Source organism: Manis pentadactyla, chromosome 7 (assembly GCF_030020395.1).
Source record: "Manis pentadactyla isolate mManPen7 chromosome 7, mManPen7.hap1, whole genome shotgun sequence".
NCBI lineage: Eukaryota > Metazoa > Chordata > Mammalia > Pholidota > Manidae > Manis > Manis pentadactyla.
This window is the reverse complement of record NC_080025.1, coordinates 98,361,393-98,388,316: the sequence shown is the minus strand read 5'-3', so window position 1 is coordinate 98,388,316 and position 26,924 is coordinate 98,361,393. Positions and strand designations below refer to the sequence as shown.

Genomic DNA, 26,924 nt, shown 5'->3' with positions numbered 1-26,924 from the left:
CTTTGTCAAAAGGGTGACAGATGGGAACTTGGCCAATCAACAACTATTATTGAATTTCCATTGTGCTGAAACTTTATGAGAGCTTATCCTTTAGTCTGGAATTTATGACTGTTCTTAGCCTGAGCTAAGAACTTGGGAAGCACTATTTTTTTAATTGGGGTGTAATTGATACATCACATTATGTTCGTTTCAGATGTAGAACATAATGATATGATATTTGTGTATGTTGTGAAATGATCACCCCATAAGGCTAGTTAGCATCCATTCCATCACCATACATAGTTACAAATACTTTTTCTTGTCATGAGAACTTTTAAGAATTATTCTCTTAGCAACTTTCAAATATGAGTACCATATTATTAACTATAGTCACCATGCTGTACATTACATCCCCATGACTTGTTTATAACTGTAAGTTTGTAAATTTTGACCCCATTCACCCATTTCACCTACCGTCTGCCTTCTGCCTCTGGTAACCATTAATCTGTTCTCTGCATTATGAGTTCTTTTTTTTTAAGAATCCACACATAAGTGAGATAATACTGTATTTGTCATTCTCTGACTTATTTCACTTGGCATAATCCCTTCAAGGTCCATGCATGTTGCTGCAAATGGCAAGATTTCTTTCTTTTATGTGGCTGAATAATATTCCATAGTACATATATTAAATTAGGTTCCTTGGCCCAATTCCAGTGTGTGTGTGTGTGTGTGTGTGTGTGTGTGTGTGTGTAAGCTTCCCCACACCAACCAGCAATTCTCAGGCACCAGCAGTGAGTCCAAGAATTCAATCCAATTCTGATACTGTATACCCAGAGATAGCATCAAATTCCACAGATTAAGTGTTCAGTCCTACAAGACTCCCCCCACCTTTCAGATGCCAGGTGCAACACCAGACTGTTAGCTGCTCTTCTGATCAACTGGCTACAGATTGAAGTTTTCCATGACCCTCTCCTCAGACTTCAGATGCCAGTCACAAGTCCAGATTGTTACCTGCACTTCTGACTAACTGGCTAAAAATTGCAAGTTCACATGACCCCCTCTTTGGGTTTAATTTGCTAGAGTGCTCACAGAACTCAGAGAAACATTTTGCATACTAGATCACCAAGTTTTTATAAAAGGATATAACTTAGGAGCAGTCAGATGGAAGACATACATGGAGCAAGATATGGTGAATGGTTGCGGAACTTCCATGCTGTCTCTGATCCTGCCACTTTTTCCAAATTTCCATGTGTTCACCAACCCAGAAATTCTTGTGAACCCTGTCTTTTTGGGTTTTTATGGAGCCTTCATTACATAATTATGATTGAGTAAATCATTGGCCATTGGTGATTGATTCAATCTCCAGCCCTTCCACCCTTCCCAGAGGTTTGGGTGGGAGGTACTGACAATTCTAACCCTGTAATCACCTGGTTGGGTCTCCTGGCAACCAGCCCCCAACACTACATTACCTAAGGGCTTTCCAAAGGTCATCTCACTGATATAATAAAAGACTTCTTTATCCCTCCTACCACTGGAAATTTCAAGAGTTTTAGGGGTTCTGTGCCAGGAACCGGGTCAAAGACCAAATATATTTATTATTATAAATCACAGTATCACATATATACATACCACATTTTCTTTATTCATTCATCCACTGCTGCACACTTCAGTATATCTCAGCTATTGCAAATAATACTGCAGTGACATGGAGGTGCATATATCTTTTTGAGTGTTTTCATTTTCTTTGGATAAATACCCTAAGTGGAATTTTTGAATCATATGGTAATTCTATTTTTAATTTTTTGAGGAATCTCCACACTGTTTTCCATAGTGACTGTACCAATTTATATTTCCACCAACACTGCATGAGGGTTCCCTTAACTCTACATCCTCTTGTTATTTCTTTTCTTTTTGATAATAGTCATTGTAACAGGTGTGAGGTGATAGCTCATTGTGGCTTTGATTTGCAGTTCCCTAATGATGAGTGATATTGAGCATCTTTTCATGAACCTGTTGGTCACCTGTATGTCTTCTTTGGAAAGAAGTCTTCAGATCTGATGCCTATTTTTAAATTGGATTATTTTTTTTCTATTGAGTTGTAAGAGTTTTTATATATTTTGGTATTATCAGACATAGGATTTACAAATATATTCTCTAATCTAGTAGGTAGCCTTTTCATTTTGTTGCTGGTTACATTCACTTTTCAGAAGCTTTTCAGTAGTCCCACTGTTTAATTTTTAATTTTGTTGCCTTTGCTTTTGGTGTAAAATCCAAAAAATCATTTCAAAGACTAATGGGAAGGAGCTTACCACCTCTGTTTTCTTCTAGGTCTTCTGGGCTTCCTCTAGGTTTTATGGTTTTAGGTCTTATATTCAAGTCTTTCGTCCATTTTGAGATTATCTTTGTGTATGGTGTATGGTAGTGGTCCAGTTTCATTCTTTTGCATGTGGCTGTCCAGTTTTCCCAGCACCATTTATTGCCAAGATTGTCCTTTTCCCATTGTATATTCTTGGCTCCTTTGTTGTTAATTAATTGGTCATATATGCATAGGTTTATTTCTGGTCTCTCTATTCTGTTCCTGTCCTGTATATGTGTGTTTTTTATGCCAACACCATACTGTTTTGATTATTATAGCTTTGTAATAGGGATTGAAATCAGGGAGTGTGATGCCATCAGTTTGGTTCTTCTTTCTCAAGATTGCTTCAGATATTTGGGGTTCTCCATACACATTTTAGGATTGTTTTCTATTTCTGTGAATAATCCCTCTGGAATTTTGATAGAGATTGCATTGAATATGTAGATTGCTTTGGGTTGTATGGACATTTTAACAATATTCTTTCAATTCATGAGCATGGAATATCTTTCCATTTATTTGTATCATCTTCAGTTTGTTTCATCAGTGTGTTATAGTTTTCATTGTACAGGTCTTTCAACTCCTTGGTTAAATTTATTGCTAGTTATTTTATTCTTTCTGATGCAATTGTAAGTGGGATGGTTTTCTTAATTTCTCTTTCTGGTTGTTTGTGATTAGTGTTAGAAGTGCAACATATTTTTGTATATTGATTTTGTATCCTGCAGGTTTACTGAATTTATTAGTTCTAACATTTTTTTTGGTGTTTTCTTTAGGGTCTCCTATATATAATATCATGTCATAGCAAATAGTGATGGTTTTACATCTTTGTTTCTGATTTGGATTCCCATTATTTCTTTTTCTTGCCTAATTGGTCTGGCTAGGACTACCAATACTATGTTGAACAAAAGTGGAAAGAATGGGCATATTTGCCTTGTTCCTGATCTTAGAAGAAAAGCTTTCAGATTTTTACCATTCAGTATGATGGCTGTGTGTTTATCATATGTTGAAGAACATTCCCTGTATATCATGGTGAGAGTTTTTATCATGACTGAATGTTGAATTTTGTCAAATTTTTTTTTTTTGCAATATTGAGATGGTCATATGATTTTAATTTTTTCATTCCATTAATGTGGTGTATCACATTGAGTGATTTGTGGATGTTGAGCCATCCTTACATCGCTGGAATAAATCCCACCTGATCATGATATAAGAACCTTTTAATGTGTTTTGAATTTGGTTAGTTAATATTTTGTTGAGGATTTTTAAATCTATGTTCATCACGGATATTGGCCTGTAATTTTATTTCTTTAGAAAAGTTTTTATTGAAGTATAACTGAAGTATATTAGTTTCATGTGTACAATGTAATGATTCAATATTTGTATATATTGTGAAATGATCACAATAAGTCTAGTTAACATCTGTCACCACTATACTGGCCTGTACTTTTCTTGTGGTATCCTTGTCTGGTTTTGGTATCAGTGTTAATGCTGGCTTTATAAACAAGTTTGGAAGTGTTCCCTCCTCTTCTATTTTTTGGAAGAGTTTGAGAAGGATTGTTATTAATTCCTCTGTAAGTGTTTGGCAGAATTCACCAGTGAAGCCATATGGAACTGGAGTTTTGTTTGTTGGGAGGTTTTTGATGACTGATTCAATTTTCTTACTAGTAATTGGTCTGTTCAGGTTTTGTATTTTTCAGGATTCAGTCTTGGTGGGTTGTGTGTTTCTAAGAATTTATCCATTTCTTCTAGGTTGTCCAATTTGTTGCTGTAATTGTTCGTCATAGTCTCTTACGATCCTTGTATTTATGTGGTATCAGTTATAATATCTCTTTCTTGTCTGATTTTACTTGAGTCCTTTCTCTTTTTTTCTTGGTGAGTCTAGCTAAAGAGTTGCCAATATCTTAGTTTCATTGATCTTTTCTATTGTCATTTTAGTCTCTACTTCATTTATTTCTGACCTTTGTTATTCTGCTCTTTATTATTTCCTTTCTTCTAAGTTTTGGCTTTATTTGTTTTTTTTCTAGTTCCTTGAGGTATACTGTTAGGTTGTTTAAGATTTTTATTGTTTCTTGAGGTAGGCATTTATCACTACAAACTCACTCTTAGAGCTGCTTTTGCTGCATACCATAAGTTTTGATATTTTCACTTGCCTCAAGGTATTTTTTAATTTTTATTTTGATTTCTTATATGACCTATTGGTTGTTCAGTAACATTTTGTTTAATCTCCATGTATTTGTGAGTTTACCAGTATTCTCCTGCAGTTGATTTTAGTTTCATACCATTGTGATCAGAAAAAGATGCTTAATATGATTTCAGTCTTAAATTGATTAAGACTTTTTCGTGACCTAACATCTACACTGGAGAATATTCCATGTGCACTTGAGAAGAATGTGTATTCCATTGCTTTTGGATGGAATGATCTGTGTATATCTGTTAAGTCCATCTGGTCTAACATGTCATTTAAAGTCAAAGTTTCTTTATTGATATTCTGTCTGGATGATCTATCCATGGGTGAAAGTGAATTATTAAAGTCTTCTATTGTATTGCTGTTTATTTCTCCCATTAAGTCAATTCTTATTTACTTTATATATTTAGGTGCTCCTATGTTGGATGCATATACATTTACAAATGTTATATCCTCCTGTTGGATTGACCCCTTTATCATTATGTAATGCCCTTCTTTGTCTCTTTTTATAGTCTTTGTTTTAAAGTTTACTTTGTCTGATAAGTATAACTTCCCCAGTTTTTTGTTGCCATTTGCATGGAATATCTTTTCCAACCTTTCACTTTCAGTCTGTGCATGTCTTTACATCTGAAGTGAATCTCTTATAGGCAGCAGTAAGATGAGTCTTTTTTAAGAAACCACTCAGCCACTCTTTATCTTTTGATTGGGAAATTTAATCCATTTATATTTAAGGGAAGCACTTTAAAAGGATGTTACTTCAGGGAAATATGTACTTTAAAAAATCATGTGATTTATAAAATGCTAACAGTGAGAATGCTTTGTCCTAAATTTTTTGAATATTAATATCAGAAGTAAGAAAATCACAGCCCCCTCTGGCTCTTGCTAATTTTATGATTAGTAAAAGAAGAAAGCAAGTGAGGGCTTCAGGGGAAGAGCTGCTTTTCAACATTGAAGTCTTGAAGAATACCCCAAAGTTATTCATTATTTAGCTTTCATTAAATATATTTACCCCAGTGTAACTCATCAATATTTTTACCTTATGTTTATTCAACATTAAATAAGTAATTTTGTTGCAAGGCTGCTATGTGCCATGTATTGTTCTATGTGCTGGGGATGCTGCAGTGAACAAAATGCCAGCATTTCTTCCCTATATTCTAGAGAGACACAAAATATACAACTATGTAAAATATATAGTAGGCTGATGGAGATTGGTGGAATGGAGAAAAATATAGCAGGAAAGAGGGATAGGGCATGCTAAGAATGGCTATGATTTGAAAAAGTGACCAGAGGAGGCACCACAGAGAAGATTGCATCAGAGCAAAAACTTGGAGGAGGAGCAAGCATGGGGGTATCCTGGGCAAGAATGTTGTCTGTAGAGGTCAGTGTGGCTGGAGCTGAGTTAGCTGGGCAAGAGAAGGTGAAGTCAGAGGGGGCAAAAGGAGTGGGTGGCAGGTCCTGCAGGACCTGACAGGTCATTGCAAGGACTTTAATTCTTATGTGGAGTGAGATGAGAAGCCACTGGAAGAAGGCTTTTAGCAGGAAAGTGACATGATATGAATTACTTTTTAGGAGGATCATTTTGACTGCTGGATTGAGAAGTAAGTAGATGCAGAAACAGGGAATCCAATTAAGAGATTAATGAAATAATCCTGATGACAGACATTATTTCAGTTTATACAGTAACATATATACATTTCATGTGTAATTTTATCACCCATTTTCTTTTTTACCCTCTTTTTTTTTTAAAATGCAAATCCAAATAGGTGAAGAGAAAACCCAGTTGCATTTAAGTATGGGTAACTTCTTAGGATTATATGAAATATAAAATACATTTACTCATTGAGTGAAATTCTGTTTAAAAAATTAATGGGCAAAAAAAATACTGTCAAACTCACATATTAAGTGTTTAGTGGGTAGATTTTGTACAGATATTGAGTATACTTGGGCCACTGCCATCTTTGAACCCATTCACCTCTCCACAAATCTCTGATGCCTAATGGGCTTGAAGGATCATGGCTTTTTTTGTAATTATTGCCTCTGGCACTTTCTAGGACTCCAAGGCTTTGCTAGGAATTACCTTTAGGTCAAAGAACTTTAAGCTTTTTCTGATGGCATCAGGAGGAAGGGACAGACATCTTTTTCTTTGACAGTCATAATCTTAATTCTCCTTTCTGTACTGCTTTCTTTTTTGCTGGAGAGGTATTTTCCTTTACTATAATACTTGGGGCATACTAAAAAATGTATATTGTTTATCTAAAAATAACATTTAACTGGGCACACTACATTTTTATTGCTAAGTCTGGCAAATAATGAGGAAGAGGAACAGGAGGGCTGGGAGTGTCCAGGGGGCTCTATTCCTAGTCTTCAGATAGCCTCTATAGCTTAACCCTATTTTGTAGTCTTGTTATTTCTGTTTCAAGAGCCACAGTCTGATAGTGCTTTATAATCACATTTCTAAGTATATAGGTTTTTCAAACACTCTTTGTGATTCAGGTACAGAAGTTTGTGCCAACAGGAAGCATATGGGGAGGGATCAGAGAGTAGAGATGGGAGACAATATTCGAAGAGAAAGAAACTAGGGCCAGCAGTTTTAAGTTGGTGGGGCTGAGGGGTAGGGCAGGCAGAGTGACAGGGAGGGAAAGGAAGTGAGCATCCACTGAGCACCTACTGTGTGCCAGGTACTTTATGGCATAACCATAAGGTGTGCATTTATTCTTCACAGCTGTCTTCTTTTACATGTGAGGATCTAAGGCTCAGGAAAGAGAAGTAATGTGTTCTCAGTCCCAGAGTTTAATTTTGGTGCTAGAGCTGGGATTCAACCCAGAATTTTTTGGCTCCAAATTTCCTACTCTTTCCTCTAAATCATGTTTATATGACCATGAAGGTAAAAGTAGTTAAATCACAGCACAGTACATGAAGGCAGAGCATGACTCCAGGACCCTAGTGAGGGTACCTGGGGCTGTGCAGTGGACTAGGTATTATCCTGAGCAAGCCCAGTGAATAGGTAAGCCTGCTCACCTGGAGGTGCCCACACCCAGACAAGGTCACCTTGGGAGAGTCTTCATAAACCTGTTCATTGTAGAGGTGACAGCAAAGAGATGGCCTGGGAGTGGGGAGGGTGATACCAGCAACATGATAAAGAACAAATTTAAAGCCTAGAAATGGAAGAAGTGTCTTATCACAGAGTAAAGGTAAAGAGGTAAAGGTGAGCCGTAGGGGAGGGGAGGGAAGGCAAGGGAAGACTCCCAATCATGGGCAGGAGATCATGAAAAGCTAACATTGTTGTTACTTTATGCTGGGGTAATAAATTCTTATCTACACTGGCTGCCTGTCTGAACTCCCACAACATCATTGGATCGATAAGATGCTGTTTGATACATGTGTGGCCCTGGGAGTGGTAATTAGAAATGCTTAAGTACTATATGTTCTTGAGGACTTTTTACAGTCAGCCATTTTTATTTCAGGTAATTTAGATAAGTTGTCATCTGTATATAAGTTACTTTAGCCCTTCAAATTCAGATTATTAGCTTTATTGTTCTGCAAGATGTGTGCACATCTCAAAAACAAACTTAACCTGTCCCTGAGAAAGAAAGCATGTGTACATGTGACATTTATCTAGCATTGTTGGGCATGAAGGCATTCGGGTGGAATTAACCTTCCAGATACCTGGAACTGACCCTTTTGAATAAGAGCTCTATGTTTCTCTTAAAACATTCTTGATGGAAACCATGCTAAGATATATCATATACTTCTTTTTTTGTTGTTTTTGTTGTTAACAGAGAATAACATGTTCATTGAGACCTTTTTGTGATGACTTGGATTCATGTTTTATTCTTAATATCCATTATATTGTGATAAACTCTTTAGTTTTTCTGCCTTGTCTTCCATTGTTAGCTGCCATTTGTTACTCAAGTATAACTGCCATACCCCACTCCATCTCTGCCACCAATTTATTGCTTCTAATCTCCTGGGTCTGAGAAATAACTTCTGTAGACTTGGTATGTCACTTCTGCTCCTGGCTTCAGTTTCCTCCGCTGTCAGTGAAATAGTTGGACTGGTTAATCTTTGGGGGTTTTCTCCTGGCTAACTATCAGAAGTGGGTGGATTCTGAGGTACACACACAGCCCTTTCCACTTGAGTTTGGGGCCTTGGTTTTAGCTGAAGTCCTGAGATGGCACCATTTTGTGCTTTTTTTTGGCTATTTAGGGTTGCAGTGGGTGTTATTTACCATAAAGGCAGATCACGTTCTTGTTCTTTGTTGAATTGCAAAGGAAATTTTGGCAAAACGTTATTTTTCTATGAATTAATTGGGTCTTCATTAAGAATTCCAACTTATAAATTATATGAAACTAATACATTATGCAACCAATGGTATGACAATGATAAACCTTCATAATTATTTTAAATGTTTTAAAACTTTACTCAAAATCTTATATCTAAATGCTTCCAAATTCCACAAGTTTTACACACAAGAAAAACTTTTAAATGCTCTTCTTTATTGCCCACGTTTGACCTTTCTTAATTTATTGCAGTAACTTGCCCGAGTACTGTTTCCATGGGCCACCAACTGTCTCTGTTTAAAAGTTTTTTGAGGGGAGGAATGTGAGGGCCATGTCTTCCTTAAAAAAGCGGTGCAGCAAAGTTGGAACTTGTCTTCTTCTCTACTTGATAAATTACCCTATGGCCAGTAGAGGGTTTGAAAAGCATTGCATTTATCTTCATGTTTGACTAAGTGCTGGAATCATTATTTTTAATAGAGTTTGTGCCTAACAATTTAAAGACCTCTGGCCACAGGTATTTAAAGAGTAAGAGTTTCCTGAATCCAGTTCTCTCACTTCTGCTTTTTGTTTCTCCTGCAGGGATGGTCTTTAGTCAAAACAAAGCAGGTAAAGGCATCCTGAGGTCTGGGGCAGGGAGCGGCCAGCACCTCTTCATGTTCTTCTTTTGGTTTTTGTGGATGGGGGTATTTTTAGCTCAGTGCAAAATGGTAAACTTCAGGCTCAATTTTTTAAATGAAAAAAAAAAACTGGTTATGGAAATAAAGAAGTACAAGAAACACTATAACAAACACTAATATACCATGTCCCTTTACTCCCAGATTTAAAAATATATTTTTCTTCAAATAAATGGGATTAGTGTTCCCAAGATATTTATGTGAGAATTAAATGAGAATATAAACAAAGCATAGCACATAGCACCTTCTCATTAATTGTAGCTATTAGTGGGAACACTTCCACAATTATTTCTATTACTACGATCTCCAAGTAGAGCTTGATTACAAAAGCTGGAAAGGTCAGAGCCATGGGGAGGAAAGGTGGGACTTAGCATTCAGTGACAGGGCAGGAAAATGCAGTTTCAGAGGAGAAACAGTCAAGTCCTTGGAGCTTCTGACACGTGGCACTTCTGACGCTCATACTCGGAGCCCTTGTCTCTCCCCTCTGAGGAGGAGGCAGCAGCTGCGTGGTCTCCGCAGGGAAGCCCACCATGTTAGGGGGAGCTGTCTTCAGTGGCACTCAGAGAGGCTGGGTTACTGCATGGAGTGCAGCCTGGCTTTTACCCACAAATGTAGCCGTGTCCTGGAAAAGTCTGGAGAACAGTAGGCTGTTCTCCGCATGTTTTGTTTGTCACAGTAGATGTTTGTTCAGTTCTTGAATAAAGACTATGGAATAAAGAATGTCAGTAGTACTTCAGTGAGCCTCGTCTTGGTCATCCAGTTCTTTGGGGAAGTGTAACTATAAAGCTCTCAAGGCCCCATCAAATCCACTCTTTATAAAAATTTATTTTTTATTAAGGTATCATTGATATACAATCTTATGAAGGTCCCACATGAGCAACATTGTGGTTTCTACATTCAGCCATATTACCAAGTCCCCCCCCACCCCATTGCAGTCACTGTCCATCAGCGAAGTAAGATGCTATAGAGTTTACTTACAGAGTTTTTACTTGTTTTCTCTGTGCTATACTGCCTTCCATGTGCCCCCCTACATTATGTGTGCCAATCATAATACCCCTTAATCCCCTTTTCCCTCCCTTCCCGCCCACCCTCCCCACCCCTTTTCCCTTTGGTAACTGCTAGTCACTTCTTGGAGTCTGTGAGTCTGATGCTGTTTTGTTCCTTCAGTTTTTCTTTGTTATACTCCACAAATGTGGGAAATCATTTGTTACTTGTCTTTCTCCACATGGCTCATTCCACTGAGCATAATAACCCTCTAGCTCCATCCATGTTGCTGAAAATGGTAGGATTTGTTTTATTTTTATGGCTGAATAACATTCCCTTGTGTATATGTACCACATCTTCTTTATCCATTCATCTACTGATGGACACTTAGGTTGCTTCCATATTTCGGTTATTGTGAATGGGCTACAATAAAAATCAGGGTGCATATGTCTTTTCAAATCTGAGAACTTGTTTTCTTTAGGTAAATTCCTAGGAGTGGAATTCCTGGGTCAAATGGTATTTCCATTTTCAGTTTTTTGAGGAACCTCCATGTTGCTTTCCACAATGGTTGAACTAATTTATATTCCCACCAACACTGTATGAGGGTTCCCCTTTCTCTGCATCCTTGCCAGCATTTGTTGTTCCTTATCTTTTCGATGTTAGCCATCCTAACTGGTGTGAGGTGATACTTCTGTGTGGTTTTAGTTTGTATTTCCCTGATGATGAGTGATGTGGAGCATCTTTTCATGTGCCTGTTGGCCATCTGAATTTCTTCTTTGGAGAAGTGTCTGTTCATATCCTACACCCACTTTTTAACCAGGTTATTTACTTTTTGGGTGTTTAGGCATGTGAGTTCTTTATATATTTTGGATGTTAATCTCTTGTCGGATATGTCATCTATGAATATATTCTCCCATACTGTAGGATGCCTTTTTGTTCTGCTGATGGTGTCCTTTGCTGTACAGAAGCTTTTTAGTTTGATGTAGTCCTATTTGTTAATTTTTCCTTTTGTTTCCCTTGCCTGAGGAGATGTGTTCAGGAAAATGTTGCTTGTGTTTATATTTAAGAGATTTTTGCCTATGTTGTCTTCTAAGAGTTTTATGGTTTCATGACTTACGTTCAGGTCTTTGATCCATTTTGAGTTTACTTTTGTGTATGGAGAAAAACAATAAACCAGTTTCATTCTCTTGCATGTAGCTGTCCAATTTTGCCAACACCAGTTGTTGAAGAGGCTGTCATTTCCTCATTGTATGTCCACGGCTCCCTTATCGTATATTAATTGACCATATATGCTTGGTTTTATATCTGGGCTCTCTAGTCTGTTCCATTGGTCTGTGGTTCTGTTCTTGTGCCAGTACCAAATTGTCTTGATTACTGTGTCTTTGTAGTAGAGCTTTAAGTCGGAGAGCATAATCCCTCCAGCTTTAGTCTTCCTTCTCAGGATTACTTTGGCTATTCACGGTCTTTTGTGGTTCCATATGAATTTTAGAACTATTCATTATAGTTCATTGAAGAATGCTGTTGTTTTTTGATAGGGATTGCATTGAATCTGTAGGTTGCTTTAGGCAGGATAGCCATTTTGACAATATTAATTCTTTCTATCCATGAGCACGGGTGTGTTTCCATTTATTGGTGTCTTCTTCAATTTCTCTCATGAGTGTCTTGTAATTTTCAGGGTGTAGGTCTTTTACCTCCTTGGTTAGATTTATTCCTAGGTTTTTTATTCTTTTTGATGCAATTGTAAATGGAATTGTTTTCCTGGTTTCTCTTTCTGCTAGTTCATATATATAGGAATGCAACAGATTTCTGTGTATTAATTTTCTATCCTGTAATTTTGTTGAATTCAGTTATTAGTTCTAGTAGTTTTGGGGTGGATTCCTTAGGATTTTTTATGTACATTATCATGTCATTTGCAAACAGTGACAGTTTAACTTCTTCCTTACCAATCTGGATGCATTTTATTTCTTTGTGTTTTCTGATTGCTGTGGTTAGGACCTCCAGTACTATGTTGAATAAAAGTGGGAGAGTGGGCATCCTTGTCTTGTTCCTGATCTTAGAGGAAAAGCTTTCAGCTTTTCTCTGTTAAGGATGATGTTAGCTGTGGGTTTGTCATATATGGCCTTTATTATGTTGAGGTACTTGCCTTCTATACCCATTTTGTTGAGAATTTTTATCATGAATGGATGTTGAATTTTGTCGAATGCTTTTTCAGCATCTATGGAGATGACCACGTGGATTTTATCCTTTTTGTTGATGTGGTGGATGATGTTGAAGGATTTTCTAATATTGTACCATATTGTATCCCTGGGATAAATCCCACTTGATCATGATGGATGATCTTTTTGATATATTTTTGAGTTCGGTTTGCTAATATTTGTGGAGTATTTTTGCATCTATGTTCATCAGGGATATTGGTCTGTAATTTTCTTTTTTTTGTGGTGTCCTTGCCTGGTTTTCATATTACAGTGATGCTGGCCTCATGGAATGAATTTGGAAGTATCCCTCTTCTACTTTTTGGAAAACTTTAAGGAGGATGTGTATTAGGTCTTCACTAAATGTTTGATAAGATTCAGTGGTGAATCCATCTGTTCCAGGGCTTTTGTTCTTAGGTAGTTTTTTGATTACCAGTTCAATTTCATTGCTAGTAGTTGGTCTGTTCACATTCTGTTTATTCCTGGGTTAGACTTGGGAGGTTATATTTTTCTGGAAAGTTGTCCATTTCTTCTAGGTTATCTAGTTTGTTAGCATATAATTTTTCATAGTATTCTCTAATAATTCTTCATATTTCTGTGGTGTCCATAGTGATTTTTCCTTTTTCATGTCTGATTCTGTTTATGTGTGTAGACTCTTTTTTTCTTGATAAGTCTGGCTAGGGGTTTATCTATTTTGTTTACATTCTCAAAGAACCAGCTCCTGCTTTCATTGATTCTTTCTATTGTTTTATTCTTCTCGATTTTATTTATGTCTGCTCTAATATTTATTATGTCTCTCCTTCTATTGACTTTGGGCCTCATTTGTTCTTCTTTTTCTACTTTTGTTAATTGTGAGTTTAGACTGTTTATATGGGATTGTTCTTCTTTCCTGAGGTAGGCCTGTATTGCAGTATACTTCCCTCTTAGCACGGCCTTCACTGCGTCCCACAGATTTTGAGGTGTTGAATTATTGTTGTTATTTTTCTCCATATATTGCTTGATCTCTGTTTTTATTTGGTCATTGATCCATTGATTATTTAGGAGCATGTTGTTAAGCCTCCCTGTGTTTTTGGGGTTTTTCATTTTCTTTGCATAATTTATTTCTAGTTTTATGCCTTTGTGGTCTGAGAAGTTGGTTGGTATGGTTTCAATCTTTTTGAATTTACTGAGGCTCTTTTTGTGGCCTAGTACATGATCTATTCTTGAAAATGTTCCCTGTGCACTTGAGAAGAATGTGTATTCTGCTGCTTTTGGGTGCAGTGTTCTGTAGATGTCTGTTAGGTCCACCTGTTTGAATGCGTTGTTTAGTGCCTCTGTCTCCTTACTTATTTTCTGTCTGGTTGATCTGTTCTTTGGAGTGAGTGGTGTGTTGAAGTCTCCTAGAATGAGTGCATTGCATTCTATTTCCCCATTTAATTCTGTTAGTATTTGTTTTAAATATGTACGTGCTCCTGTGTTGAGTGCATAGATATTTATAATAGTTACATCCTCTTGTTGGATTGACCCTTTTATCGTTATTTAATGTCCTTCTTTGTCTCTTGTGACTTTCTTTGCTTTAAAGTCTATTTTGTCTGATATAAGTACTGAAACACCTGTTTTTCTTTCCCTATTAGTTGCATGAAATATCTTTTTCCATCCCTTCACTTTTAGTCTGTGTATGTCTTTGGGTTTGAAGTGAGTGTCTTGTAGGCAGCATATAGATGGGTCTGTTTTTTTATCCATTCAGTGACTCTACATCTTTTGATTGGTGCATTCAGACCATTTACCCTTAGGGTGATTATCGATAGGTATGTACTTATTGCCATTGCAGGCTTTATATTTGTAGTTACCAAAGGTTCAAGGGTAACTTCCTTTCTATTTAACAGTCTAATTTAATTCACTTAGTATGCTATAACAAACACAATTTAAAGGCTCTTTTTTTTTCCTCCTTATTCTTCCTCCTCCGTTCTTATATATTAGGTATCATATTCTGTACTCTTTATCTATCCCTTGACTGACTTTGGGAGTACTTGATTTCATTTTGCATCTACTTGGTAAATAATTGTTCTACTTTCTTTACTGTGGTTTTATTTCTTCTGGTTCCTTAGGAACACTTCCATCTCTAGCAGTCCCTCCAGAATACACTGTATAGGTGGTTTGTGTGAGATAAATTCTCTCAGCTTTTGCTTATCTGGGAGGTGTTTAATACCTCCCTCAAATTTAGAAGATAATCTTGCCAGGTAGAATATTCTTGGTTTGAGGCCCTTCTGCTTCATTGCATTAAATATGTCATGCCACTCCCTTCTGGTCTGTAAGGTTTCTGTTGAGAAGATGGTAGCCTGATGGGTTTTTCCTTTGTATGTGATATTTGTCCTCTTTATGGCTGCTTTTAAAAGTCTGTCCTTATCCTTGATCTTTGCCATTTTAATTATTATATGTCTTGGTGTTTTCTTCCTTAGGTCCCTTGTGTTGGGAGATCTGTGTACCTCCATGGCCTGAGCTACTATCTCTTTCCCCAGATTTGGGTAGTTTTCTGCAATTATTTCTTCAAAGGAACTTTCTATCCCTTTTTCTCTCTCTTCTTCTTATGGTACTCCTATAATGTGAATAGTGTTCTGTTTGGAATGGCCATATAGTTGTCTTACTACTCTTTCATGCTTGGAGATCCTTTTTTCTCTCTCTGTGTCAGCTTCTCTGTATTCCTCTTCTCTAATTTCTATCTCATTTATTGTCTTGTCTACCTCTCCTTGTGTGCTTTTAAATCCCTCCATTGTATGTTTCATTTCAGATACTGTATTTTTCAAATTTTCTGTCTCCTTGAATTCTTCCCTGAGATAGTGAATATTTTTCTGTAACTCTGTGAGCATATTTATGATTTTTACTTTGAAATCTTTATCAGAAAGATTGGTGATTTCAGTTTCACTTAGCCCTCTTTCTGGTGTTTGAGGGATTTTGAATTGAACAAGGTTCTGCCTTTTAATAATCCTACTGAATAATGTGGAATAGAAGCTTTGTGTAGGTCGTGCCCTCTAGTGCCCAGAAGCTCTACTCTTCAGAGCTGCCCAGCACCTGAAGCAATGGTGTGGGTCACAGGCAAGCAGCACCGGTGCTTGCCAGGAGTAAAGAGCTCTTTCCTGCTTCTTGGCCACAGTGCCTGCTTCCACTGCCAGGGTCAGTGAACCAAGTGCACAGGGAAAAGCCTTTGCAGTACACCCCTATAGGTGCTGTAGGCAAGGCTGCCCTGTGGCTGGCCTGGTGTGATGGTGGGGGCAGCAGTTTTGTGAGTAGGTGCTGGCCAGGAGGAGGGAACAGCAGGCTTCATATCATGTTGGGGGTCCTCAGAGCAGCGTTGCCAGCAGGGGGATGGACTGCCTGAGGCTCCGGAAAGTTCCCAACCTGCTGGGCTGAGTGTGCTGGGACAATTTAGTCCACCTGTTCCTTCTCCTGAGCAGCAAGCTCTGTGTAATCCTTGCCCCTTTAGCAGCCCTCTCACTGTTGGGATATCTTTCAAAGTGTCCACCTTACTTTTGTCCCAGATAGCTGGTTGTGGGTACCTGCTCTCCACAAGCAGCTGGAATCTCAGTCTCTGAGTCTTCTGCCTGTCTTTACTTTCCCACCCCTCTAACCTCCAGAGCACCATGTAACATGTGTTTGTGCTCTTTTTGTAGATCTCCAGGGCTGGTTGTTTAGCAGTCCTCGGCTTCTACTCCCTCCCTGCTCTGTTTCTCCTCCTCCTGCTGGTGAGCTGTGGGTGGGGGAGATCTTTTGTCCCACCAGATTGTAGCTTTGCTACTTTACCCTTTTCTGTGATATCGTCTCTTTTCTCCAGATGTAGGCCATCTATTGCACTCTTCTTTCTGTTCACTCTTTTAGGATTAGTTGTATTTGCTGTATTTTCATATTATATATGGTTTTGGGTGGAGATTTCTGCCTCACTTCTCACGTCACTATTTTTTTCTGGTCATAAGGAGCCAAATACACTATTTTTAAAAGATATCTTTCCTGAGAACCCCCCCAGGCCATGGCTATTTCTGTTTTGTCAAAAGTCAATCAACATAATGTGATTTTTTTTCCTCAATTATTCTGTACCCTGGTTTTGTTCTTAGTTTTCAGAATTGGGAGATCTTGGAAGCTTGTTTGACCTTCTCTGACCTTCAGTTGTCTTCATTCACAGTGTAATCACTGCTAACTGATAACCCCTCATAAGGAGAGAACGGTGTTTTGGGGATTCCTTCCAATATTTGATCCCAGGAGTGTTTTTTGTCTTTTTACAGATACTGTCCCTGTCCTATGAGCTCTACTTTGAAAGACTACTTCAGATCTTTTTGGAACTAGCTAGGATTTAAATTCTAAGGAGAGTCAATCAAATACTATTTTATTCTAAGATTGATAGATATCCATTTCATCAAATACAAGATGTCATTCATTGTAAGATGCACCACTATTTCATGTATCACTAACATCACTGTCAGTTAAACCATGTCACCCATCAATTTTTAAACATTCTGATTTCAGAGATGTTAAGATATGAAAAATCTGTTTCAAAATCCATGAGATGTGGTGTACAAAGTTGGGTTGGCTGGAATGAGTCAGGAGGTAGAATTCAGGCAAGCAGATGTTAATTCCACCTGGGCTTTTCACATGGTATCTGATGCATGGAGTGTACCCATCACTGAATCATCTTCTCTAAACCCTCCTCTCTGCCTGACTCCCTGCAGTGGCTGGTTGGTGAGGCTTAGGTCCAGTTGTCTCAGCTAGAAATCTGAGTATCAGATGTGGCTCCTTTCTCGTCTTCTCTCCTGCACCAAGTCTCTCACTAGTTGATTCTACCTCTTAAATATCTTTCTTACCTGTTCCCAGCACCCCAGCCTCACCAGCATTTCCCTGGCACACGCCTTCTCCTTCTCTTATGCAGATGTCTGTTGAGCCCTACTCATCCCCTGCACCCAATCTCACCCCTTCCAGTTGATTCTCCACATGGCAGCCAATTGGATCATGTCATTGGTCTACTTATGCCCTGCTGTGCTCTCCATGCCCTAAGATGATGTCCATGTTCTCGTCTGGTTGACAAGGCCCTGCTTCTGATCTTCAGTGCCATTTCTCACTATTCTCCCCTCACGTCCTCCAGGCCAGTCCCATAAACTGACTTCAGTTCCTGGATTTAAACTTCCAGGCTCTTTCTCACCTCCAGGTTTTGTCTGAAGGCTTCTTCATTCCTCCTGTTCACACAGACACACAGAAGGACTCATACAGACTTACTCCCTCTGCTTCACCAGGCTAACTCCTCAGATTAACCCCCTGCTTCCTTCAGGAGCCACATCACCTGATGACTCCCCTGTGTGGACACCAACCACACTGTGTGGTAACATATGTTGTAACTGCTGAATCCATGTCTGTGTCCGTCATGGAACTCTTCAGCTCACCTTTGGTCCTGCACAGTTCCTACAGCATACTAAGCAGTGTTTAGTTGAAAGAACATTGGTTCATCTTCATTTTACATCTGCGCAGCCTGAAATGCAGAAGTTAGTTTGCCTGGACTCAGGATTTAAGCCCAGGTCCACAAATTTCCCATTTCCTTTCCTCAGGAAAACACGATTTCCCCATTCCAGCTGCTGATGCACAAAGCTAGGAGAGAGTAAAATATCCCAAGGGCCCCTGTGTGAATTCAGCTCTCTGCATCAGCTTAGTTTGCTTGATCACCTTTCAGACCTGCTGTATCTCATCAGCTGGTGGTAGTTAATTACTCAGTCTGAAAATTGAATGTGTGTTGATTGCTTATTGCTTCCTCTCTGTCTCTCCCCTGGGGTTGTGTGTGAGTGAGATAGGGTTTTATGAGAACTGTGATGTGAGCACAGCTGGAGCCCTTGTGGTGGTGGGGTGGCCTGGTCACATTGGTAATCAAGTGTGGTTAGCATTGTGCCCCAATTTTGATTTTTTTCAGGCAATTTCCAATCCTGAAGTCACAGCTCAGTGGGAGAGAGAGCAAGGGTGTTCTCATTGTGTTAAAGTGGTGGCCCCAGGGAGCAGCAGTTCAGATTACTAGGGATTTCCTGTCCTCAGCTCCAGTTTGGCATCTCTGTGGGAAGTGTGTGGGAAGTTTCTTCTGTGTTTGAAATGGAGACTCCTGGTTGGTGGGAGGAGCTGCCCACTGGCTGCCCAGGCTCTGAGAGGAGGAGCTGCTAGTCTCTAGGGAGCTGTCACAGGCAGGTTGAGCAGAAAGGCTGCTTGTTCAGGCATGCATTAAGTGCTTTCTGAATGCAGGGCTCATAGGAATCCCGGAGGGAGAGGGAAAATAGAAAGGCACCCAGCTTTGGGGTTGGACACACTCAGCTGCCTTCTTGTCCTCACCCTTATGGTTTATGTGCCTGTGGGTCATTGGCTTATGACCTCTGTGCTTCTTGCCCCTTCGTAAAATAAGGGTGACAATAACTTCATAAACCAGGTAGGGTGTCTTTAGTTGCAAAGAACAACTATCACATAAGAAAGCCTCCCCAGTTGGGGTGGATCACCCTTAATCCCCAATTAATGGTGGATGGTTAATTCAATGGCTCTGTGGAGCTTTCGTAGCAGCTTTCACACATTGCTTGTCTCAGCAGCCTGGTTCTTCTTTTGGTCCCCAAGTGGCTGCATTGCAGACAAGAGGCAGAGAAGTGCTCTTTTCCTATGTTTCTTTTAAAGAGTGAGAACAGTTCTCCTGGGAACCCCTAACAGACTTTCCCTCAGGTCTCAGTGGCCAGAATTACCACGGATGGCCCATCCTACCCCACTCCCTGCTAAGGACGGTGGAATTACCAGGACTGGCTGCAAGACTCCTCTGCAGGCTGGGTCCACCCCCTAGTCCCAGGCTCCCATACCTGAACGAGCTGGGGTAGGCAGCTAGGGGCACGGCCGCTGGGGCTGCTGGAGCCGTCCAGGCCCACAGTGCTTGCAGCAGTGCCTGCAGAAACACAGACATGGTGCTTGCTGCTTCCCTCCCTTGCCCTCTAAGGGGTGTACAGATTTAAAGGGGAAATGAGTGTTCCCCTGGAGTGGTCAACAGGTAGATGGCAGTGGCAAGGGCATCTTCAGTTCAGGACTTTAGGAGGTGGTTACTGAAATTAAAGCCATGTCCTGGCCTTGGTTCTGTAGATGGGGGGAGGTGGGCTGTCAAAAGAGAAGCTGACTTTGCTGCTTAATGAAATGTCAGAAGAGCAAAAAGTTAAATTTATAAGCAACATGCATGGACCTATTCTAAGCAGCCTTTCTAATTTTTCCACTCCATAGCTAGTCTGTGAACACACACTTCTTTAACTGCAGCTTTACCTAGTAAATCAAAACCCTTTGGGAGAAATACCTAAATTCACTAAAGCTTTAATTATCGCTATCTATCCAGTGTCTGTGGGTTAGTAATTCTTGCTTAATACTTTTGCGATAGTCAGCCAGTCACCATCTTTTGGCTCTTCTGGTCCCAGTCTCTGGACCTGGGAGAGTTATACTGCCTTGAGCTGTCTCGCACTGATTTTTCACAGAGCGTTCACACCCTCTGCCTCCTGCTGCCAGTTTTTAGAGCTGTGTGGTAGAAAGCACTCATCCTGGAGTCGGAAGTTGTGTGTCCTGATTTTGGCTCTGCCACTCACGTGCCTGCAATTCGGGCGAGTCTGTAATCTCTGCAGATGTTGAATTCCACCTGAGTGATCAGCGCCGCCTGCCTCCCAGGCCTGTGTAGACATGGCGAATCAGTTGCGGTTTACTCTTACCGCCTCTGGCTTAGATTATGTCTTAGAATCCTTTCCCCTGTAGCCGGGCAGTGATTGCTGATGGATAGACCCGGACGTGATAGTCTAGATGAAAGTGGTTTCCATTGCAGAACTAGTAATCCCTTGGGGCCCGTCGTTTTATAGCTTCTCCACAGCAGACTAGATAAAAGCTGATGGCTCCTACTCTGTCATGAAGTACCCTACTTTTTGGAAAGCCTTATCAGAACTCCATAGGAAACTATTTCTCTAGGACACATTACTATCAAGGGCTGTTACCCAGGAGAAGTGTGACAACAGAGACTGCCCTGGTCTTGTTCACTGAGAAATCCCCAGCACCTAGCCCAGTGTCTGGAACAAAGTAGAGCTCAGTTATTTGTGGAGTTGAGTGAATGAGTTTGGGTGTGGTGTTCTGCAGGAGAAAGCACGTGCTCCCCTCGCCTCTGCGGGAGGGATCCTGGCGCCTGCATTTGGAAATGAAAATTGTTTCCCTCCTTTTGGATAGTTAGAGTTTTACCTAAAGTCTTCTCTGGATTTCTCTCTGTGAATTTGCATTTTGAATTTCTAACCTTAGTAGTAGAGAGCATAGGAATTACAGCTCCTGCGTGGGAGAGGAGGTGGCTATATCAGCGCAGGCGCGGTGCGCGGTGAGGCGCTCTACCAGGGGCGCCCGTCCCGCTGGCGGCCCCGCCCACTGCAGTCTGCGCTCACGTGGGCTCTGAGCCCCACCTCCCTGCTGCTTCCCTGCAGCTTGGCCCTGGTTTCCTGGAGTCCTTAACTGCTTTGAGAGTCTGCTCGCGGGCTGATGGCTCACCTCTTGAACCACCTTGAAAATTGAAGGCAAGTCTTTGACCAGCCTGGAAAGGGATCTTGATTTGGCTTTCTTGCCAACAGTGGAAGAAAGGAAGCATTTACAGATGGGTGCAGTGTGGGTTACACAGACATCACTAAATGTGTCTCATAGACAACTTTATAGGTGTGCAGACTGAGGCTGAGAGACAGAAGGTAGAGCCAGAGAGTCTAACTGAAGCTGGGAACTGCCACCAGGCTGACTCCGGGTGTTTGCATTTCGCGGGGTTACCAAGTACACAGACAGAGGATGACCCACCCCACAGAAGGCGGCTGGTTCACTGGGTGAGGGAAGGACAGTCTTTTCCCTATTTAGCGTGTCCTCTCCTTCACTTGCCTCCAGATGTGCTCCTTGGGGTCTGACTTTCAGTATTTGCGGCCGCTGTCTCTGTGGCCTTCTGTTATTGCTCTCAGAGCACTGTCCCTCAGGAAGAGAAAGGCACCTTGGACTGTCCTTAAAAATATGTGTGAAGAGGAGGGAGAACATCTGGCTGCTTGCTCTCTGGGAGAACTTCTGACCCATTTGTCCTGTGTATGGGCTTTGACCTGTGGCTGGACTGGAGGAGAGATGTATATATAATTGACTTATATTAGTTTCACGTGTACAACATGACGATTCAATATTTGTATACATTGCAAAATATCAGAGTAAGGCTAGTTAACATCCACCAACATACATAGTTGCAATTTTTTGTGTGTGATAAGAACTTTAAAAATTTACTTTCTTGGCAGCTTTCAAATATGCAGTACAACAGGTCCCCCTTTCCTGTGGGATATGTTCCAAGACTCCTGGTGGAGGCCTGAAACCATGTATGGTACTGAGCTCTATGTAATCTATGTTTTCCTATACATACATACCTATGACGATATTTAATTTATAAATTAGGCACAGTAAGAGAGTAACAATAAAAAAGAACAATTATAACAATATTTTGTCACAGAAGTTATGTGAATCTGGTCTCTCTCAAAATACCATAATGTACTATACTCATGTTTTTGTGATGATTTGGCATGGTAAAATGCCTATGTGATGAAATGAAGTGAGGTAAATGATGAAGGCAGTGTCACATGGCATTAGGTGACTACTGCCCTTCTGACATATTGTCAGAAGGAGAATCATTTGCTTCTAGATTATGGTTGACCTTGAGCAGTTGAAATTGCAGATAAAGGGGGGAGTGCTGTATGGTATTAATAACTATAGTCACCATGCTGTACCCTACATCCCCATGACTTACTTATTTTATAATTGAAAGTTTGTTTGACTCCTTTCACCCATTTTTGTCCACCCCTAGCTCCCTCCTCTGGCAACCACAAAACTGTTTTCATATGTACATACCACATTTTCTTTATACATGCATAGAAGGACACTTACGTTGTTTCCGTACATAAATGTGATAAATAATGCTGCAATGAACATGGGGGTGCATATATCTTTTTGAATTAGTGTTTTAATTTTCTTCAGATAAATAACAAAGAGTGGACTTGTTGGATCATATGGTAGTTCTGTTTTTAATTTTTTGAAGATCTTCCCTCCTGGTTTCTATAGTGGCTGCATCAATTTATATTCCCACCAGCAGTGCATGAGGGTTCCCTTTCCTCTACATCCTCACCAACACTTGTTATTGTCTTTACGACAAGTCTTTATTACTTGTCATTCTAACTGGTGTGAGGTGATACCTTACTGTGGTTTTGATTTGCAATTCCCTGATGATGAGTGATGTTGAGCATCTTTTCATGCACCTGGTGGTTATCTGTATGTCATCTTTGGAAAAAGGCCTATTCATATCTGTCCATTTTAAAAATTGGATTAAAAAGATTTTTGTACCATTGTACTGTTTTTTTCTATTATGAGCTCTATATATTTTGGATATTAATCCTTAACTGGATTATAATTTGCAAATATTTTTTCCCGTTCAGTAGTTTCCCTTTTCACTTTGTTGCTGGTTTCCTTTCAGAAGTGTTTTTAGTTAGATGTAGTCCCACATACTTATTTTTGCTTTTGTTTTTGGTGTCAGTTCCAAAAATCACCACCACAACCAATGTCAAGGAGCTTACCACCTATGTTTTCTTCTAGGATTTTTTTGGTTTTGAGTATTAAAGTCTTTAGTCCATTTTGAGTTTATCTTAGAGTAAGATAGTGATCCAGTTTCATTCTTTTGCATGTGGCTGTCCAGTGTTCCCAGCACCATTTGCTGAAGAGACTGTCCTTTCCCCATTGTATATTCTTGGCTCCTTTGTTGTTAATTAATTGGCCATATATGCATAGGTTTATTTCTGGTCTCTCTATTCTGTTCCGTTCATGTATGTGGGTGTTTTTTATGCCAATACCACACTGTTTTGATTGCTATAGCTTTGTAATGTAGTTTGAAATCAGGGAGTATGATGCCACCAGCTTGATTCTTCTTTCTCAAGATTGCTTCAGATATTTCTTTTCTATTTATTTACATTCCACATATGTACTCATTTGTACATATGTAAAATCCATAGACATTTTAGGACTGTTTCCTATTTCTGTGAATAATGCTGCTGGAACTTTGATAGGGAATCTGTAGCTTGCTTTGGGTTGTATGGTTATTTAATAATATTAATTCCTCCAATCCATGAGCACGGGATGCATTTCCATTTATGTGTGTCTTCTTCAATTTTTTTCATCAGTTTCTTATAGTTTTCAGTGTATAGGCCTTTTACCATCTTGGTTAAATTTATTCCTATTTTATTCTTTCTGATACAATTTTAAATGGGATTGTTTTCTTAGTTTCTCTTTCTGTTTGTTACTAGTGTATAGAAATGCAACACATTTTTGTGTATTGATTTTTTATCCTGTTTACTGAATTTGTTTATTCTAACAGTTTTTTGGGTGTTGTGTTTAGGGTCTCCTATATATAATATCATGTCATGTTCAAATAGTGATCTTTACATCTTTGTTTCTGATTTGGATTCCCTTTATTTCTTGCCTAGTTGCTAGGCAAGACTTCCTAGGACTTCCATCACTATGTTGAACAAAAGTGGCAAGAGTGGGCATACTTGTCTTGTTCCTGATGTTAGAGGAAAAACTCTCAGAATTTCTCACCGTTCAGTATAATGTCATATAATGGTCTTTATTATGTTGAAGTACATTCCTTCTTTGTTGAGTTTTTCTCATAAGTGGATACTGGATTTTGTCAAATGCTTTTTTGCATCTATTGAGATGATCATAAGATTTTTTTTATCCATTGTTTTGTTAAATGTGTATTATTTTGTTAATGTGTACCACACTGATTTGTGCATGTTGAACCACCCTTGCATCCCATTTGATCATGGGATGTATGATTCTATAAACCAGGTACAGAATATTTGATGTTTTATTATATTCAGTTTGCTAATATTTTGTTACATCTATCTTCATCAGGGATGTTGTCCTATAATTTTGTGTCATCCTTGTCTGGTTTTGGTGTCAGGGTAAATGCTGGCCTGGTGAAAGGAGTTTGGAAGCATTCCCTCTTCTATTTTTTGGAAGAGTTCAAGGATTGGGTAACTCTTTGAATATTTGGTAGAATTCACTAGTAAGACCATCTGGTTCTGTACTTTTGTTTAGTTGGGAGGTTTTTGATTACTGATTCAGTGTCCTTACTAGTAATCCTTGTGTTCAGGTTTCCAATTTCTTCATGATTCAGTCTCAGTAGGAGAGAGAGTTTTATTCCAACTTTGCTCTTTAGGATTTATGTGATAAGTTATTCATTTATCCACCATTTGGGTGGATAGCATAGACCTAGGCACCAATAACAGGAGCAGGGTACTCTGTCCTCTACAAGCTGATAGTCCAAAGGTATTTTTAATTAAAAAAATTTTTAAATAATTAATATGTTCACATGGTTTAAATGTCAGAAGGTCAAAAGAGAAAAGGTAAAAAATTTCCTATCCCTGATACCCAGCCATTTAGTTCCCCATTTAAGAGACAACCACCATTAATAGTCTGTCTCTTTCTAAAGACATCCTGTCCATGTTGTTCAGTGGTTCTTAGTAAGGCCCAGGAGAGGTGGAGCTAATTAGGACAATCTGGAGAAGAGATTTCTAAGGGCACATGGCTGCAGCCCTTGAGATGGAGTCATGGAGGGCAGGCAGGCATAGATATTCTGAGAAAGATTCCCAGAGGACCTGGAGGTAATCCTCTCCAGCCCACAGCCATAGGTCTCACTAGACAGGCAAGATACTTACATGTAGAGGTGGACATAGCAGTACAAGAGCTGACTCGAGATGAAGGTCAAATTCGTGGCACAGCCAGAGGGTGCCCTCACCTGGAGGAGGGAGGCAGCAGTCAGTCACCTACCAGGGCCAGGGGGTCTTTGTGGAAGGGTACTGTCCTCAGCCTCTCTGTTCCTCACTTGGGAAACCCCTAGCCTAGGGCTTTAAGCATTTGTTTTCCTTGAACCCTTTTAGCAGTCTGAAGGAACCCATAAAGCTCTTTAAACACATAAAATATGTAGGATTATAACTGTAAATGAATTACATTGAAATATAGCCAGAGCCAGAGTCTGGCTCCCCTGAGCTGCTCTGGATCTTGGCACTGCTCGGGGCCTGGCGGTGTTAAGCAGGAGAAGAAATGGGGAAGAATTCCCTTAGATCGCTTTGCAGACTGACATGAACAGTCCATTTGCCTTGGTAACTGGCTGCCCCTCTGTCTACACCAGGTCTCTTCTCCTAACTGAAGATGAGTAGACTTGCTGAGCATTCAGTTTCCAAAAGGTGGCAGCACTGTCCTGGGCAACAACCCAGCAGCGTGGGCAGGAAGTGTCTGCCCTGATCAGCCTGCCTGAGAACTGCTCTCTCTTCCCAGCACCAGACTCTTCTGTCATGCGGGCCCTGACCCTGGCTGAGCTTCTGTGCCCTGCTCCATGGTAGCCAGGCCACTCTGAGGGCAGCCAGGCATTGCAGGTGCTCAGCTGGGCCAGCCGGCATCTCTGGCCTGGCCTGACATCAGATGCAGGAGAAAGTTACATTCCTGCAACTGACTTTTTTTCTCCTCCTCCTGTGTTAGGAGTGGGGTGACATGGGAGTTCTGGAGGGAGGTGGGCATTTTAAATAGTGGAGTCCTGGCTGGTCTGGGCTGAGATTTTTCTTTTCAAACTACTTGACATTGGCTAAGCATCAAGCATGTCATGGGTCTGTTCAAGGCACAGAGCAGTGCAACGATTTCCAATGCGCCAGAGTGACTTCAGGCTCCTCCAGGCGCCCTTCAATCGCTCCTCTGCCTTAATCCTGGGGTCGCAGGCCTGGAGTTGCTGCTTCTGATGTCTTGTTCAAATGAGGATGAACCGATACCTGGACTGTAATTGAGGGAGCCTATTTTCAGGAATCTGCTAGAAGGTGGAGGAGTAGAGGAAGGGCAATGTCAGAAAGGCCAGGTTCAAACACACATTCTGACTGTGCAAACGCCGGCTCTCATCTTCAAGGTCTGTGCCTCTGGGACCCAAACACACTCTTGCAGGCAGATTCGCTTCCACATCTAACTCCTTAAGGCACGCTGCTACCCCTCCCTTAACTCCATCTTCTGTGTATTTTCTCTCTTTCACACACAGACGCATACACATTTGTTACACATTCAATAAGGCAAATGGACAAAGAGGAAAAAACCCCACAAGTTTTATTTATCCATTTATTCCGAAAGTATGTATTGAGCCCTTGGTCTGCCCTAAGCACTGTCCTGAGATAAGGAGTAATCAAGATGGGCACAGCCTCC

The 26,924-nt window shown here is 40.1% G+C and overlaps 1 protein-coding gene across 3 annotated transcripts in view; it reads left to right on the top strand.

Moving 5' to 3' along the window:
• The window catches only part of GSDME (gasdermin E), a 78,381-nt gene that overhangs the window by 25,548 nt on the left and 25,909 nt on the right, over nucleotides 1–26,924 (top strand). The gene's annotated exons all lie outside the window — the stretch shown is intronic.